This window comes from Halichoerus grypus, chromosome 2 (genome assembly GCF_964656455.1).
Source record: "Halichoerus grypus chromosome 2, mHalGry1.hap1.1, whole genome shotgun sequence".
NCBI classification, from domain to species: Eukaryota; Metazoa; Chordata; class Mammalia; order Carnivora; family Phocidae; genus Halichoerus; species Halichoerus grypus.
The window spans coordinates 120,202,500-120,220,314 of NC_135713.1; the positions used below are offsets into that span (position 1 = coordinate 120,202,500).

Below are 17,815 nucleotides of genomic sequence, written 5' to 3' on the forward strand. Positions count from 1 at the left end.
GTTGAAATTGTAACTCCTACTGTGGCAGTATTTGGAGTAAGAAAGTAACATTAAATCAGGTCACAAAAGGTGGGGCTCTGATAGAATTAATGTCCTTAGAAGAAGAAACACCAGAGAGCTCTTTTCTCCTCAGTGCCTGGGTACAGAGAAGAAAAGAGAGCCATGTGAGGACCTAGGGAGAAGGTGGCTATGTACGAGGCAGGAAGAGAACTCTAGGTAGAAACCAAATAGGCCAGAACTTGATCTTGGATTTCTAGCCTCTATACCTGTGAGAAAATAAATTTCTGTTGTTTAGGCTACCTAGTCTATGGTGTTTCGTTATGGTAGCCCTAGCAGATTAAGAGAGGAGAGTATATAACCTGGCTCTTAGACCCACTTGTGCCAGACACTTGGGTAGAAGATTGGACCCTGGAATTATTCCAGTTACCATTCATTATAGTTTGCTGTATTGCTGCTTTCCCATGGATAATTGTAACTCCATAATGAAGCATGGAAGAATATTATTTTTACAGTGGCATTTAGTATCTGATAGCAATTAGCCAAAAGGTACATGTCCCCAGTGAGGTACTGTAAATACATTTTATCTGTTCTATTACCTGCTGTTTCACGAACACATCCCTGAAGCATTTTAATCTTGTTTTTCATACTTGTCTTCAAGTGAGGAATTGTTCTGATTTGCAACTTCAGGGGATAATTACTATGTTCATTAATTTCTGTTCTTTTCTTCCCCTCCATTTATTACTGGTTTCTTGAGAAAATTTTTCCCTAAATCTACACTAACTGGAGACAAGTCACTTGATTAAAAGGGTGTTTTACAACACGGGTTTCTCTGGCTCCCTTGGCACGCTGATAGGATGGCTGTGTCAGCATCTTCTTAGCTGGGGTGAAGGTCTCCCTGGTCTGGGCTTAAATGAGTAAGAGGCTTTTTTGCTGGAGGGGTGGGGCAGGGAGGGCAGAGGTCTCTGACCTCAGGCTGCAGGGCAGAATATTTTTTGCACAGGGGTATTCCTGGGCAAGGGGCAGGAGAGGCTCACCTGGTTTTTTTCTTTTCAGAGATTCAGTGATAGACATTAACTAAGTATGTGCTATGTACGAGACATTATGCACAGCACTATGAGCAATGTGGTTTTTGGCTCACCAGGACACTCAGTACGTGTTGATTTAAGTGAATGTGTGGCTAAATAGAGTGACCTTAGCATGCAGAGAGACTGAAAGGGCAGGCCCGGGGGCTCGTGGATTAAGGGTGCTGTAACCTCCCTGGAAATGTAACACAATTGGGTGCATCCTCGTGAAGGTCATGATGCCCTAGCACTTGGATCTGCAAGAGGAAGCAGTAGAAGAAGAAGGCTGTGTTGAGGATGGTTTAGTATTTCTGGTATTTTGTGGGGCCTTGTGAGTCCCCTTTTCTTTTCATTGTAGACAGGGACTGCTATGTATGTTCGTGTAAGTGCAGATGTTTCATAAATGTCAAGTGATCACCCGAGACAGTCGAGGGAGGAGATGGAAAAATAGTGGTTTCGACAAGTTGGTTCAGGTTAGGGCAGAGGCAGGGATGTATGTGAGTGACATGCTGGGGGAAAAGAACTGAAGAAGGTGAGAAAGCAGAAGCCAAAAAGGATTTGAATTAATCTGGAGCTAAATGAGAGCCCAGCTTAGAGAATATTGATCTGGGCTAGGTATCCAGGGAAAGAGTGCTGGAGATTTCTGTGAGCATGAGGAGAGAGAGAGAGTAGTTAGTCTGAACACGGGTTGGGGAGGGGAGGGAACAGTGGGTAGAATGGCTGAAATCTTCCCTACCCTCCCTCAACCCCATGTTTCTCTGCATTATGATACTTGTCATACCATGTGGCAATTATTTGTTTATATACCTTTTCTTCTCCTAGAAGGTAGGAGAAGTGGCTTGGTCATCTCTATCTTGGTTACTTGACACTGTGTCCAGCACATAGCATGTGCTGCCCAGATGATTGATGAACATGCGTGAGGTTAAGGCCTGGGTGAGCCATCCATTAAGGGCTGAAATGTGAGAGGTTGAGGTTGGGGTGTAGGGGAGATGAGCACATAACTGGCTGGGGTGTAGGGGGGTGAATTAGGATAGAACTGAGAAGTGAGCCTGACATGGAATCTAAATCATCCTGTAAGAATTTACTAAACATTTCTCCTGTGTCTAGTGCCAAGTGAGCTGTGCAGAGTGGACATGGTCCCTGTTGTTAAGATGCTTAGGACAACCATATTGTAAGTGTAGTAAGTGCTGTGATCCAGCTGAGTATGGGTGCTGTCGCAGCATGCATTCTGTCCAGTGGTCAGTGACAGCCTCCTGGAGGAAGTGTCTTTCAGAGTGAGGAGGAAACTTTTTAGGATGGTAGGAATTTGCCACATAAAGACGAGGGGAAACAGAATTCCAAGCAGAGGGAATGATGTGTGCAAAGGCCTGAAGGTGGGAAACAAGATGTCTTAGAGCACTGGAAAAAAAGTTCCATAGAGCCAACCGTAGACAGGGAGAGGAAAGAGATAAAGCTGGAGATGTTGATCCTGGCTCGATGGTGGACAGCCTGCGTGTGGAATTTGGCCTTGATCCTGAGGGCCCTGGAAAACTATTGAATGGTTTCAAGCAGATGGGGGTATAAGATCATGTTCATGCTCTGGCTATAGAATAATCCATCTAACATTTAATCAAGGTGTGTACTTGTAATTTGCTGACGTTTTACCCCACGATCCTTTGACACTGCAGCAAAGCCTGCCCATTTGCTTTAAATCCCTGAGTTCTGGAGCCTGAAGTGTGGTGGAGAGGTAGTTTACCTGCCACAGGCCTGAGTCCCTAGTGTTTGATCTCAGGCTCGGAGCCCACGGCTCGGTTGCAGAGCAGACAGTGTTAAGGACCGCAGCTCCTACGGCTTCTGTAGCTGTTCCTGCTCTCATCTCAGCCCCTTCACAGCAGCTTGCAGTTCCTCAGCCACTGCACAGTCCTCTGCTCTGTGTGCTCAACAAATTGAAAATTTTTATGAAATGTCAAATAATGGATAAGTTTTGAGAAGTAGGAGTGAAAAATAAAGACCTCTTTGCCTTTTCTCCCTGCAAGGGAATTTGAAAAATGTAGAAATTCTAAGTTGTATGTTAAATATCCTTGGGGTTTCCTTTCCTTTCCTTTAGAAAATTTTTATATTAACCAAAAATCTGGTAGAGACGCTTGTGGGGAGATAATTCCTTTTGGCTGGAGCTTAAGCTCCACGTTGTGAGCTTTTTAATTGTCTTTCATCCGAGGTGGGTTGGGACCCAACTGTGCAGTCGCCAGAGCTCATCAGAGTCCTGTTGCTGGGCAAATTATCTCTGTGAATCTGTATATTTTCCCCTTGTACCTACCTAATGAAAGCCAAATTAAATCAATTTTTAATCAAGGAGATGAATGACGGGTTTTTCCTCAGAAAAGAAAGCACCAGGCCCCAAAGTACTGGATACAATAAAAAGTGAAGTTTTTATTTGTGTACGTGCCGTTAGGCATGGCTTTGATGTCAGGAAAACAGGAGGTGCCGTTAAAATCGTATTCGGAAATATGCCATCCCAGGGAGATAAAGGAGAGTGCTTTTCTCCCTGCGCCGTTTCTCTTTCATAGCTTGTGCATGCCTGTGTGTTCACAGCACTCTGCACAGGTACGGAGTACATAGTAAGTGCTTGGAGACAGAACGAATGAACAGTTGGTTTTGAGCAGGTCCTTTGTTTGTGCTGCGCCCTCCCTCCAGCTCCTCAGCCTGCTATTTGTTCCTTCCATCATCCATTTGTTCATTCATTCAACATACATTTTTCCTTCTTGACAGATATGAAGGCCATTGGTAGGGAATGTAATGAAGGGAAGTTTCCACTGAGTTGAGGCCGAGAGGCATGGCTAGATCTCTTCTTCTTTAATACCTGTTTTGTCCTTTATTTTGGGAAATTGATTTCTAGGCTACCGTGGACACCCACATCATCCTCCTGAAAATTGCCTTCTTCCATCTGCTTGCTTTGGTGGAAGGAAATGGCTTCCCTTGTGGCGAGGGAGGATGGTAGAGGCAGTAGGGGTAAAGACTCCTGAGTTCAGTGGCTGTCCCCATAAGGATGTCTCCACGTACTGTGAGGGGTGGGGTTGCGGAGAGTCAAGCTTGCGTCCCCTGCTATTTGATTCCCATAATCATGGGTCTGGCTTTGGGCTCTGGGCTCCCAGTGCATTGGCATCTCCAGAGGATTCAGGCAAGGCACCAAATCCTCCCTGCAGCCCACGTTCCAGCTTGTTACTGTGATTGAATGGGCTCCCTGAGTGTGATTCCAATAAAAGAAAGTGGCTTTTATTGAGAGCCTTTCAGAGGAACTCGGAGACTGGATTTTGGGTACTCCAGAAACCTTGGGCTGAGCAAATAAGAGATGAAGTAAAGCTGTGTGTCTTCTGCTTCCTCATTGTGCTACCTGGCTTCATTCTGGTTTCATTGAAAGCCTGCTTGGGTGGCCCTCACCTGAGAGGTGGGGGGTGGCTATAGCAATTTGGGCAGGTGCGCAGGAAGGGAAAGAGTAGATGAAATTGACTGTGGCTGGTGATGGATGGGCAGGGCAGTGGGGGTGGGGGAAGGAGAGGGAGGTATTGAGGAGAGCCTCTTGGGTTTCTGGCTTCTGCAGTAGAGCTAGGCAACCTGAGAGGATCAGGAGCGTTGGGGCAAGAGCATGAGCTTAGCTATGAACTTGCTGAATATGAAACATACAAGAGGAGAGGAAAGTAGGCGTATCCTTCAGGGAGAGGTGGCACAAACACTACCTAGATTCTCAAGCTGCTTTCCTGTTCCAGTTATCTACTGGGGTTTTAGGCCACTGTGGGGAGTAATACAGCCCAAATCCAGATTCTGTTAAATGGCTCTTTCTATTAATAGATGCTGAGAATTTGCAAGAGCTAACAAACCACTGAACTGCAAGGCAAAGGAATGAGTTCATAAGCAGAGTTCACAAACAATGGTGACCCCCTTATCTTATCATAGCAGGCATATAGCAGGTCTCCTTTTTGCCTTTCTAATCTCCCTTTCATTGTGGGCAGTTCTTCAGATGCCAGAGGTTTGCCAAGACAGTGCAATGAGCTATGTGTTTGAAACTCACCTGACCTGTCTGGCAAAGAGAGTTCTTGTGTGTCTTGATGCCACCTGCCATAAGCCCTTTGCTCCTGCTGTTGTTGAAATAAATACATGCTCCTAGTTTCATGCCTCCAGGTCTTCAAAAAACCCTCTTGCCTCTGCTTGGGATGCCTTTCTCATTGTTTGGCTGATTCCTTTTACTCTTTTCATCTTTAAAGCTTACCTATTCCAGGAAGTCCTTTCTGACCCTCTGTGTCTCGATGAAGGTATCTGTTCTCTCCTTCCTCCAGCCATCCAGCCACCTCTGTGTGGGCTCTTTCAACCCAGTACTTACTATAACGACTGATGGACTCCTCCATTTCCATTGCCCATCTCGAGGGCTCCTAGAGGACAGGACCTCGATTTACTTAGCCTTTGTATCTCTAGCACTTGGCCCATGGCTGGGTTGCAGCGGGTCTCAATACATAGGTGTTGAAGGATGAATAATCGGCTTGTTGGATGTGTTGGAAGTGGTGGCAACTGGATATATGTTTCTTAGTAGGTGGTAAGGATTCCTTCATCTTTTCATGGTGCACAAAATCTTGCTCTTTTGGTAGCTCTCCTATATGGGAGAGTGAACAAGGTCTTGTAAAAATATTTTTCTGGATTGGTGGGGCTGTTAACTGCTCATCTGAGATTGAAATGGATTTGGCGTGGGTGAGAAACTGCAGGTAGTAAGTGAACAGCATGTTTGGGCTGCGTGGGCTTAGTGCTTTTCTGTTTTTCTGGATGCTCTCCACATTTTTGTGAGTGGCAACCCAAACATCTGGCTTCTCTGAACCCAGGGCTGTGCCTAGTTGTTTATGGGAGTGGTTGCCTTTCAGGGTAAGAGTCTGTAATATCAACCAAGCCTTTTCTGTTGGCATTACCAGGGGCTGCAGTGGCTGTTCTAAGGAGAGCTGCCACAAGAGGAATCCCTGAGCAGTGAGAGACAGGAAGGAATAATTGGAAAGAATTGCCTCCTACTCTGTGGCAAGGCAGACTCTTCAGGCAAAATTGAAGAAGGTGTAGGGAAGGTCCTGAGTAACAGAGACAAAAAAGTAAGGCCAACCTGGAGGTGAGGTGGTAGTTTTGTAAGGAAATTAGGAAGAACTAGGGCCTCTGCTGTAAGGGTGGGGCAAGGGAGGGCTACTTGGCATCACTCACACCTTTGATGCTCTTAAGTGATACTGTCTGATCCGGTGGAATTGGGTTCACAGCACCTGCTGCCCAAAAGGTGGTCTCCAAATGCGTACTGATCCTTGACCAAATGTGCTCTGCCTTGAGGCCTATTGTGAGACTGATTGTTTCTAAGATATGTTTACCTGGGTAGGTGGCTGGCATGTCACCCCCTTTTAACAAACCTGGTGCTATGATAAGGCTAGCTGGCAAGTTGTCCCCATGGAGCCTACTGTGGCAGGAGAGACTTCCTGCGGTCCCATTGGCATCCCCATCACAAGCTCATTCACTGGAACCTAGAGTTCCCTTGCAGGCTCCAGTCTAGGATGCTGCTCTTGGCTGAGTATACCCCTGTCAGTTGCAGGCTGATGACTCCTGGCAGGCTGGGATTTGGTTGGTGGCATCTTGCAGAGCCCCCTGACCCTACCTGCTGTCACAAATCCTGTTGTATCCCCTTTGTACACATGCTTGAATATCTTGTGATGCACCGCTCTTAAGAAGAGCAGATACCAGATGGGAGAAGTGTCTCTCTTGGGTTTATGTGTGTGTATGTGTGTATTTTTAAATACACTAAAAAATAAATTGTGGCCTGGATTGGCTATTTTCCATGCTCAGAATGTGTTTGTCATGTTCTTGATCCCCTATGGAGACCAGTGGAGCTATGAAAAAAAGCCACCTCATTAGGAGACTCTAGAAGGAAACTGGGGTCTCCTGGCACTTCTTCCCCAGGGTATGGGCCCCTCCTCTTCTACAGCCTGCCAAGGCCAGGGCCTGGGAATAGCTCCCCTCAGGCAGTGTGCTCTGTGCCAGTGTCCAAGGATTTTAAGGAATTTAATTAAGTAACTAATAGACTAGGAGATGTTTAAGGTGTGATTTTGTTGACATTAAACACAGTTATTTAAATATCAGTTAATTAGTGCTTTTTAATATTGCTTCTTGAACTCAAGTTTGGTTACTGTAGTTGACGTAGATACTTGACAAACCCAAGTTCAGTGTGGAGGCGTGGGGCACAGTTGAGCACGGACTTGGAGGAGGAGAGGAAGAGAGAACACATAATTTACAGCTGCTGAAATAATTCAGCTGTTTCCCTTGCTGATTGCTCTCCTCCTCTGTGCTGCTGATGCAGTGAATTGTTAATGGGATGGGCTTTTGCTTTTCCAGTCAGGGTTGGGATGAGGCCATTTTGATTGTTGGGAATAAACTCTGAGATTGGGAGGAACACTTTTAAGCTTGAATCTAATGCCACATTCCCCCTTAATCTCAGCGCAGAATCTAACCTTTGGGGTGTGCTTTGATATAATGAGGGCTGCATCCTGTTGGGTGAAAGCAGGCACTGAACTTTGGAATGTTGTTCACTGGGTAATGAGGGAAAATGGGGAGATGAGAATCTAGGACTGGGGTTCAGCTTACAGGGCTGCAGACAAACTGAGTTGCCCATAGAGAAAACAGCTCTATGGAGTGGTTGGTGAATGCCTGCAAGGGCTCCCTGCCTGAAAAATCTGCTCTGCACACCTGCCTGGGTGGATGTCAGTATTCTGGATTAAGGTGTTCATCTGCTCACCTGTTCATCTCTCCACCTACTCTTTTCATTTATTTAGTTATTTATCAGTCATACTTTTATCAAGTGCTTGCTGTGGCCTAGACCTTGGACTAGCTAAGGATGGAACAGTGAATGAGGAAGGAGTCTTTGCCCTCAGGGAGTTCATATTTACAGTACAGTTTGGTGGGTCTTAGGATGGCTGCACAGAGAATTATGGGAGGACCAGCAAACTATGGCAAATCAAACCCAGCAGGATATAAAAATGATCATCTGACTTAAGTTGGGCTTATCCCAGGTATGCAAGGGTGATTTCACATTAGGAGATCTTCACACAAAATTTGCTATAATAATAGGCTAAAGGGAAAAAACTGTGTGATCATCTTAGTAGATGTAAAAAACACACATGGTAAAATATAACACCCATTCATGATAAAAATAGCTGTTTAGAAATAGAAGGGGCCTTCTTTACCTTGACCAAAAATACTTACCAGAAAAAAGTACAGAAAACACCATTTTTGCTTTTTAAATTTTAGAAGAGAGAATAGTGTAATGAATGTACCCATGTACCTATTGTCCAGTTTCGGCAGTTACCAACTTGTGAGCAGTCTTAAATTCTTTTTCAGTGTGGTAAAATATATATACCATGAAATTTGCCATTTTAACCATTTTTTAAGTGTATAATTCAGCAGCATTAATTACATTCACAGTATTGTACAACCATTTCCACTATCTACTTCTAACTCTTTTTTTATCATCCCAGACAGAAGCTCTGAACCCAGTAAGCAATAACTTCCCATTTCCTATCTCCTCCCCCAGCCCCGTGACCTCCAAGCTACTTTCATGTCTTAATTTGCCTATTGTAGATACTTTATATTAGTGGAATTACACAATATTTGTCCTTTTGTGTTTGGCTTATTTCACTTAGCATAATATTTTTAACGTTCATCCATATTGTAGCGTGCTTCAGAACTTCAGAATTCCATTGTATGACTGAAGAATCCATTGTATGTATATACCACATTAAAAAAAATCTATTAAAAAATCTATCCATCTCTTGGTGAATACTTGGGTTGTTTCCACCTTTTGGCAACAGTGACATGCAAATATCTTTTTGAGTCCCTGTTTTCAGCTCTTTGGGTATATACCTAGGAGTGGAATTGCTGGGTCATAGAATTCTCTGTAGCTTTTTGAAAAACTGCCAAAGTTTTCCACAGTAGCTGCACCATTTTACATGCCCTCTGGCAATGTACCACTTTTCCACATCTTTGCCAGCAGTTGTTTTCCTTTTTTTAAAAATCATTGTCATCGTAATAGGTGTCAGATGGTATTTCATTGTGGCTTTGATTTGCCTTTCAGTAACCACGACTGATAATAAGCACCATTTCATGTGCTTATTGGCCATTTGTGTATCTTCTTTGGAGAAATACCTTCTTTGTATATTTCTTTGCCAGTTTTTAAATTGGGTTGTTTGTGTTTCTGTTTTTGAGTTCTAGGAGTTGTTTATATATTGTGGAAATTAAACCCTTATCAGATATGTGATTTGCAAGTATTTGCTCCCATTCTGTGGGTTTTCTTTTCATTCTATTGCTAGTGTTGAGGCACAGACGTTTTTAAAATTTGATGGAATCCAATTTATATGTTTTTTTCCAATATGGATACCTTTTATTTTTCTTGTCTAATTGTTTTGGCTAGAACTTTCAATATTAATGTTGAATATAAATGACACAAGCAAGCATCCTTACATTGTTCCTAATCTTGGGAAAAACTTGCAACTTTTCATCATTGATGTTAGCTGTGGGTTCTTCATACATGACCCTCTTCATATATGACCTATATTATGTTAAAGCTCTCTTCCTGGTTTATTGAGTGTTTTTAGTATGGAAGAATGTTGGGTTTTGTTAAATGCTTTCTGGGTATCAATTGAGATGATCATGGTTTTGGGTTTTTTTTCCTCCCTTTATTTTATCAGCATGTAGTAAATGGATTAATTTTTACTTGTTGAACCACCTTTTATTCCCGGGATAAATACTACTCAATCATGTTATACAGTCCTTTTTAATATGCTGCTCAATTTGGCTTCCTAGTATTCTTTTGAGGATCTTTGCATATATATTCATATGGGATATTGGTCTGTAGTTTTCTTGTAGTGTCCTTGTTTTGTTTTGGTGTCATGATAATTCTGGACTCAGAATGAGTTCAGAAGTGTTCCCTTTTCTTGTATTTTTTTTTTTTTTTTTTAATATTTGGAAGGATTGGTATACTGCTACCTTTCTTAACAGTCACTTTGCTGGCTAGTAGGCCCTAGGCTCTGTGGCATGATGGTACTTATTTGAAACTCTGGCCTTGAAACTGGGCCAGGTCATCTTTTACATATTCTTTTGTCTTTAACACCTCCATCTTGGCCACCTGTCTAGTGAGCCATTCATACTGATGATGCACACTGGCAGGTACCCTGGCAAACAGGGTCAAGTTGATAAGTTGGACTTTAAGATTGCAGCTTTGCCCTTGTACTCTTTCTTTGGGCTGATGAATGGATGGTCTGTACTTGGGCTTGCCAAACAAGAGCAAGGCCTCTGAGCAATCCCAAGGACCAGATCAAGTCAACAGACAAGGGAGTGGGTTCTATGTTGAAAATAATATTTATTTATTTATTTTTTAAAGATTTATTGATTTGAGAGAGAGTGTGTACACACATGCATGCATGCACACACACAAGTGGGGGGAGGGGCAGAGGGAGAGAATCTTCAAGCAGACTGCCCGCTGAGCATGGAGCTGGATGCCAGGCTCAATCTCACAACCCATGAGATTATGACCTGAGCTGAAACTGAGAGTCAGACACTTAACCAACTGAGCCACCCAGGCACCCCGAAAATAATACTTATTTTAAATGTTTTCTCACATAGCTAATGTTTCAAGAAGAAACACTCCATTGAGCATAGCTTCCCATATTCTAATTTCGTATCTGATCATAGAGGTGGTCACACATACTCTTTTTCAAAGTAGTAATTCATATATGTGTGCTATTATATTCTGATTCTGCTCAAAAATACGTACCTGTTTTTGTGTATCATCACTGTCCATATGTTCACCTATTTAAAAAACGTTTTCACCTGTTTAACGACAACACTGTTTTCCATTGTGCTGTTCCAGATGACCTCCCCCTTTTAAAGATTTTATTTATTTGAGAGAGAGCGAGAGCATGCACTAGCATAGGGAGGGGCAGAGGGAGAGGGACAAGTGACTCCTCGCTGAGCAGGGAGCTGGACGCAGGGCTCTATCCCAGGACCCTGAGATCATGACTTGAGCCAAAGTCTGACACCTAACCAATGGAGCCACTGAGGCACCCCAGATGACCCCTTTTAAATAAAAAAAAAAAGATTTTATTTATTTGAGAGGGAGAGAGAGAGAGAGATAGTGAGCAAGCGAGAGCACAAGAGCAGGGGGAGGGAGAAGCAGACTCCTCGCTGAGCAGGGTGTCCAATGTGGGGCTGGATCCCAGGATGTTGGGATCACGACCTGAGCCAAAGGCAGCCACTAACCAACTGAGCCACCCGGGCACCCCCCCAGATGACCCGTTTTTGGATTGTTGATTTTATTCAATCAACAGATATTTTTGAGTGCCAGGCACAGTGATGGGCAGTGAGGATACAGCAGTGGACAATTGTCCCTACCCTTACAGAGCTCCCAGTCTGGTGGGTTTTAGTTGTTACAGGCCTATGAAATGGGATTTCATTGGCCTTGTAACAGCCTTGGGATGACGAGGTTGTGTAGTTCCTAGCCCCAGCTCCTATCATTGCCTTCTAAAAAGCAAGGGAGGCCTTGGCAGGACAGTGGCATTTCTGCTCATGAAGCCCAGGATGGGGAGCCCTGGGACCATGGCAGAGTCGGCTCTGAAATGGGGCTGTCGCAGCAGGGAAGACTGCTGTTTCCTAGGCAATACTCTGCTTAATATTTTTAGTGCGTGGTCACGGCAGAACTAAATGTAGTTTCTGATCCCAAATTGGTAATAAATGTAGACATATTTAGAGTTAGAAACAATGCATTTAAAATCCTCTGCTCCTTAATGGTCCTGCCAAGTGCTGAGTTTAGGTTTCTTTGTTTCTTGGCTACCTACCCAGCCTCCCACCATCTCTTGGAGAAGGCGCCTGGATTTTCTTTGGGTGTTAGGTGGGATTGTGAAAGCCATGAGTTATGGGTCCCTGAGCTGTGTTGAGAGGCATCTGATTTTTGTGTTTCTGCCCACGTATGTAAATGTGTACATTTTAAAATTCATCCCTCTTTCAAATTTTTAGGGATCTGGGATTATAAATAGTCTTGGACTCTAAGGCCTGTTAAAAATAAAATATGATGCTTCAGTTGCTGATTTACCTGGAAGACATAGTCAATGCCAACATGATAGTAGCGAGTTCCATGCTTGGTGACCTGTCCTCATGCTGCAGTAATTGTTTCTGTAAGTTAATGCTGTTTTCTTGGGGCTCCTGAATTAGTTTAAGGAAGAACCTAATTGTTACTCCTCTCATCATTTCAAAGTTGTAGTTTGTGTCTCAAGTTACCTAGAACAGTATCCATTTTCTTGGACCAGATTTCTTAAGAGGGCTTTCTTTTTGATGATTGTACCATCTGAAACTCATTTGTGGAAGGCCTTGTTACCCACTAATCGTGGATGGGACATCAACCATCTGAGGACAGTGATGGTATCTTTTGTATGTTCTGTTCTATAGTATGGTGCTCCATGTGCTCCGGAGACCGAGGCTAATGGTAAAATATCTTTGTGAGGTACCTGTTTCTAAAGTGTGAATGCTGAATGCTTATACTCCAAAGTGCCAGAGTGGCTAGCACAGAATTAGGGTTGGTGTACTTATTGATTTGCAGATGGTCCATTTAGAGCTATGGACTGGAAGTCCTACCTTCCTTCCTATCATCATCTCACTATGAGGACCTGACCTTCTCTGGAAGCTTGGAGGCAGCAGGGGAAGGGAAAGATGAACTCAGATTCTGCCCCAGGTTTTATGTGGATGAGTGTGTGAAAGTCCTTGGTATTCTTTCGGAGCAGGCTATTGAGAAAACCCATTGTGCCTACTGTCAGGAGATCCATTTATTATTTTAGAGGGGAGGGAAGAAGGAGGATGGCGCCTTACTTTCTGGACGCTAGCTGACCCTATCTAGGGTGGTCCAAGCAGTCTAGGTCTGCTGAATTCGCCCCGGCTATTCCTGCCCTCCCTATTGCCCCCTTAGAGGTATTGGAGTTTGGGTAGAGCGGGAGGAGGGGGAAGCAGAGAGTTCCTTTGGGAGGCTTTTGCAATGGCTGGGACTTCAGGGAGTGCAATGGGCTTGGGAAGAAGTTTAGGGCAACCAAGGCCATTGCCCTTCCCTTTGGCGTGAGCTCTACCTGCTGGTTGTGTGCTGCTCGCCCTCACACTCAGTTTATCAGAAAAACGTGGACAATGGTAGTGCCTGCCTTGTTGTGAGGATCATTAGACAAGGTTAGACTAGATGTGCAAAGCGCCTCTCAGTGAAGCCGGGGCGCAGGGCTGCATGAGTATCTGGCTCCGGGGGTCCCAAAGAGACCAGGTTCCCCCACTCGCTGCTCACAAAATCCAAAGGCAGAGAGTCGAGTGGTGGGGAAACGAGAAGGGACTTATTTCAGTGAGGTCAACACCTCCAAGGCAGCGGACTGGCCCCTCAAACACGGTCTCCAAAGTGCTGAAAATACTTTCAGGTTTATATGGGAAAATGTGGGGTGCAGGTGGGCAGTGAAAGTCAAATCCTGGATCACTGTCTTGGAGTCAATGGTGGCAGGGGTCTTGCTGGCTCAGGAAAGTCCTTATGATAGTTTTCGGTTCCCATGGTGGGGGCGGTGAGGGGATGTTTTGCCCTCAGGGTCTTCCGCCTGAGCCAAGAGCCAAAAAAATAAAAATAAAAAAAAAATAAAAGAAGAGGTATTGGAGTTTGGAGACAGGTCTGAGTCACCAGAGAGTGACCATTCTTTTTTTTTTTTTTTTTTTAAGATTTTATTTATTTATTTGACAGAAAGCACAAACAAGGGGAGCGGCAGGCAGAGGGAGAGGGAGAAGTAGGCTCCCTGCTCAATGTGGGGCTCAATCCCAGGACCTTGGGATCGTGACCTGAGCTGAAGGCAGACGCTTAAGCAACTGAGCCACTCAGGCGCCCCTGAAGTGGCCGTTCTCAGTCATTTCTTTAGTGGGCATTGGTGCAGAGCCAGCCAGCAGTGCTGAGGTTTCTGTGCAAATGCCTGTGTAGCCACCTAGAGTATAGTCCAGATGTGTAGGCAGGCCTGTGGCTCAGGGAAACTGAGTTCCAAGGAGAGACTTGGCTGTCAGAACACAAGACAATTCTATAAGAGAATGAAGCTCTCACTCCTTTTGTTTATCCTGTCCTTGGCTCAGAATTTTCTCTCAGAATGGTTGTTAATGAGAGCTACAAGCTTCTTGAGCCCTCATTTTGTGTCAGGCACTGTGCTATATGCTTCGTAACGTCTCACTTAATACTGACAACCATTCTACAAAGTAAAGTAGTTACTATCGAGTCCTTTGGTAGATGAAGGAGTTGAAACCTGGAGAGGTTAAACAGCTAGCCCAAAGTCCTACAACTAGTCTAGGAGACCTGGGTCGAAATCCAGAGCCCACATTCTTTTCATTACACCGGAGTGGAGATGGAGTAGAGTAGAGCTTCTAGTACCCCTTGCTTTTATCAGACACAGGCCCATCACTCTTAGGACCTCAGGCAGGGTCAGGGAGCAAGTATAAGGAGTAGGTCTTCTTGCCCATGCTTTGCTGAGAGCTTGTAATCTAGGGCCTAGGGGAAAGTACACTGAGCTGGTCGGGAATATTTCTCTAACTCACCTGGTCACTTACTGGTGTGCTTAGGCAAACGACATTCACATTTTTGGGCTCCATTTTCTTCTGCTATGAAGAGGTAATCCTGTCCTCAGTGTTCCCTAGATGATCACATGATCACATGATCACAGACTAGTTGGAAATGAGCTTGGATATCATCTTGGCCAATATAGTTGCCCCTCCCCTCTGCTGAGTTCTTGCCAGACAGTTGGGTATATATGAGGGGAGTGCTTGGGGTCGGAGAGCAACTATATTTGTCCTTCCTGTTCAGTTGGCAACCCTACATAATGGGAGGTTAATAAGTCAAGCCACACAGAGTGCCGGTGATCTGGCTGCAGTTTGAGTCCAGGGTGTTCTTCCTCTTGAATGTCTGTGCCTCATTTGTGGGCTGGGCTGTGCTAAGGGCATTCACCAATCAAAACGTGTGTGTGTGTGTGAGAGAGAGAGAGAGAGAGAGAGAGAGAGAGAGAGAAAAGCTTGGACATGGTAGCAGTGGGTCTTTCCACAAAAGGCCCCAGTAGGCTCTTTTTTTTTTTTTTTTAAGATTTTATTTATTTATTTGACAGAGAGAGAGAGAGCACAAGCAGGGGAGTGGCAGGCAGAGGCAGAGGGAGAAGCAGGCTCCCCGCAGAGCAGGGGGAGCCTGATGTGGGACTCGATCCCAGGACCCTGGGATCATGACCTGAGCTGAAGGCAGTCGCTTAACCAACTGAGCCACCCAGGTGCCCCCCCAGTAGGCTCATTTAATGTGTGCCTGACACAAAATGTGTGCCTTTGTATTCACACTGTTGTAGAATAAGTAAACTGAGTCCAGTTTCTGTGGCTGGTTCATAGACCACTGGAAAGGCAGCATGGCCTGTGGAAAGAGGATGGGTTCCGGGCCAACTGGCTTTGATTCTTGACTACCACTCTCTGGCTGCATGAACTTGGGCAAGTTATTTAACCTTTCTGAATTTCAGTCCCTTCATGGGCTGAATGAGGAACATATTAGAACGCTGTCAGAGAGTTGTTGAGAAGAGTGAATGAGCTTAGAACTTTGCTTGGAACATAGCAAGCGCTTTATAAATGTTGACTATAATTACTATGAGACAGAATTTATTTTCCTGTGGGTGGCCCAGATAGTGCATTTGATTCCTAGGGGATTTGGTGTCATTGGGGTATTTCTCTCCATCTCATATTACAAAGTGCAAGGACTAAAGCTTCTGAGCAGTCTGAGGCATGGCGGAGAGCTCAGAGAAGGTGGAGTTGTGTCTAATGGGAGTTTGTTCTTGAAGGTTTACTTCCCTGCCCGGTCCTTTTGCGGGTGTGACTGTGCCTGTCACTATCCTGAGGACATGTGTGTTGGAGGGGGTAGTTCTACACCACCGTAGGAACCTTTGTATGGCATTGGAGGATCCATCTGTAAGACCTGACCATTGGAGTCAATTTTTTCTCTCTTATCATTAAGACTCGAGTGATAATATTGAAAAAATTGGATTTAGAGAAGTGGCCCCAAATCTCCAAACTTCAGTGGACCCACTCAAGCTTTCAGAGGATTCTACTATGTGCCTCTATTTCTTCTCACGTGTGCCCTCTTTTGCAGGGCCCTCTGGCTGCCTCATCACCAAATCCAGTGGCTTTTTTCATCCTCATTCGGATTGATCTCTTGACGTGGTTGCCTATAACTTGATTTTCTCAGGATTCTCTCCTCTGTTGACCTATTTGATTGTGCACTATTGTTGTCGTTCCTTGTTTGATAGCCTTGCTTGCTTTGCTTTCTTTTCCTAAACTCCAGCCATGACTTGAAGATTATTCTTGCTCATTGTTCCTTTCTCTCTGGGTTTCTCCCTAAGACAGGGACTCTATTCTTGTTGCTTTGCTTATTATCTCTGTGTTAATGGCATCAAAGTTCTGACCCTGCTCTAGCCTTCTCTACCTCTTTGTCTTTGACAGGTGTGAAGTTGCTGGAGCCTTCCTGGATCTACTGACAAGCTCCAGGCCTAAAGGCATTGAACCCTGGTTATTCTTTTTTTTTTTTTTTTTTAAGATTTTATTTATTTATTTGTCAGAGAGAGCACAAGCAGGGGGAACGGCAGGCAGAGGGAGAAGCAGGCTCCCCGCAGAGCAAGGAGCCCGATGCAGGACTGGATCCCAGCACCCTGGAATCATGACCTGAGCCTAACTGACTGAGCCACCCAGGCATCCCCTGGTTATTCTTTATGTAGTGAGTGAGTGCCTGCTGTTAGATCTTTAGCAGTGCAAATGAAGATTGAATCTTAAATTCCCTTCTAGCATTCAGATTTATTGAAGGCTGTGGTTGAATAGCATAGGTCTGAAGAGGTCCAGGCTGGGCTCCTATTTGCTTTGTCCCTTTTGCTTTTGCTCTCTTTTTTACTTGTCACTTGATTTCTTTTAGCTGGAGCCACTGTCTTTTGTCTGTGAGATTGCAGTTTTTTGCTAATATGCTTAGCTACCTTCTTGAAGATCTTTCTTCCCTACTAGAATAGAGATGGAGTTGGTCATGTCCCTCACCTTTTGGAGTATAACGTATTGAGAAGAGGTCAGGAATGCTTCCTTCCTCTTTCATCCCATCCCATGTTGCTCCAGTCCCTGCTGGGCTTCTGGAGTCCTTCTTGGCTCCATGTGCCCTTTGGCGGGGCCAGCACCTGTCCTTACATTGCCACTGGAAAGGGCTCTCTTGGGCTCTCTTTTGAAGGCTGTACGAGTGGATTTTGGCTTTGCAGCTTTTTGTTGAGGCAGAAGCTTAGGTCTCTTGTGAACCTTCTTCCTTCAACAGCCTCCTCTAATCACTTTCCTTCTTGGGTACCTTGGGTCTGTTGAGAGCAGTCTCCATTTACTTGGCCCTAGGCATGGCTTCAATACTGGGGACAGCTATTGTCCCCATTACACAAATGGTCAGTGGTTAAGGATGTTCCCTGTCCAGCCTCCCAGCCAGTTACCCAGGCTGGGCTGGGATTGGAAGCCACTTTTCTTTTGCTGTCCAAAGGCTCTTTGGATTTAATTGCTGTTTACCTCCTGACTTCCTGTTTAGTTTATGTCTTAGGGGGAAAGAGCCTGTTTGCCTGACTGTTCCAAACTTATTTCTCTTGTCCTTTAAATTTTTCTTTAAAAATCCATTTCTTTTCCTACGCCTTTGCACA

General features: G+C 44.6%; 1 protein-coding gene across 4 annotated transcripts in view; it reads left to right on the top strand.

The window, feature by feature from the left end:
• Window positions 1–17,815, top strand: part of SIL1 (SIL1 nucleotide exchange factor) — a 249,978-nt gene that overhangs the window by 73,128 nt on the left and 159,035 nt on the right. The window lies entirely within an intron of this gene.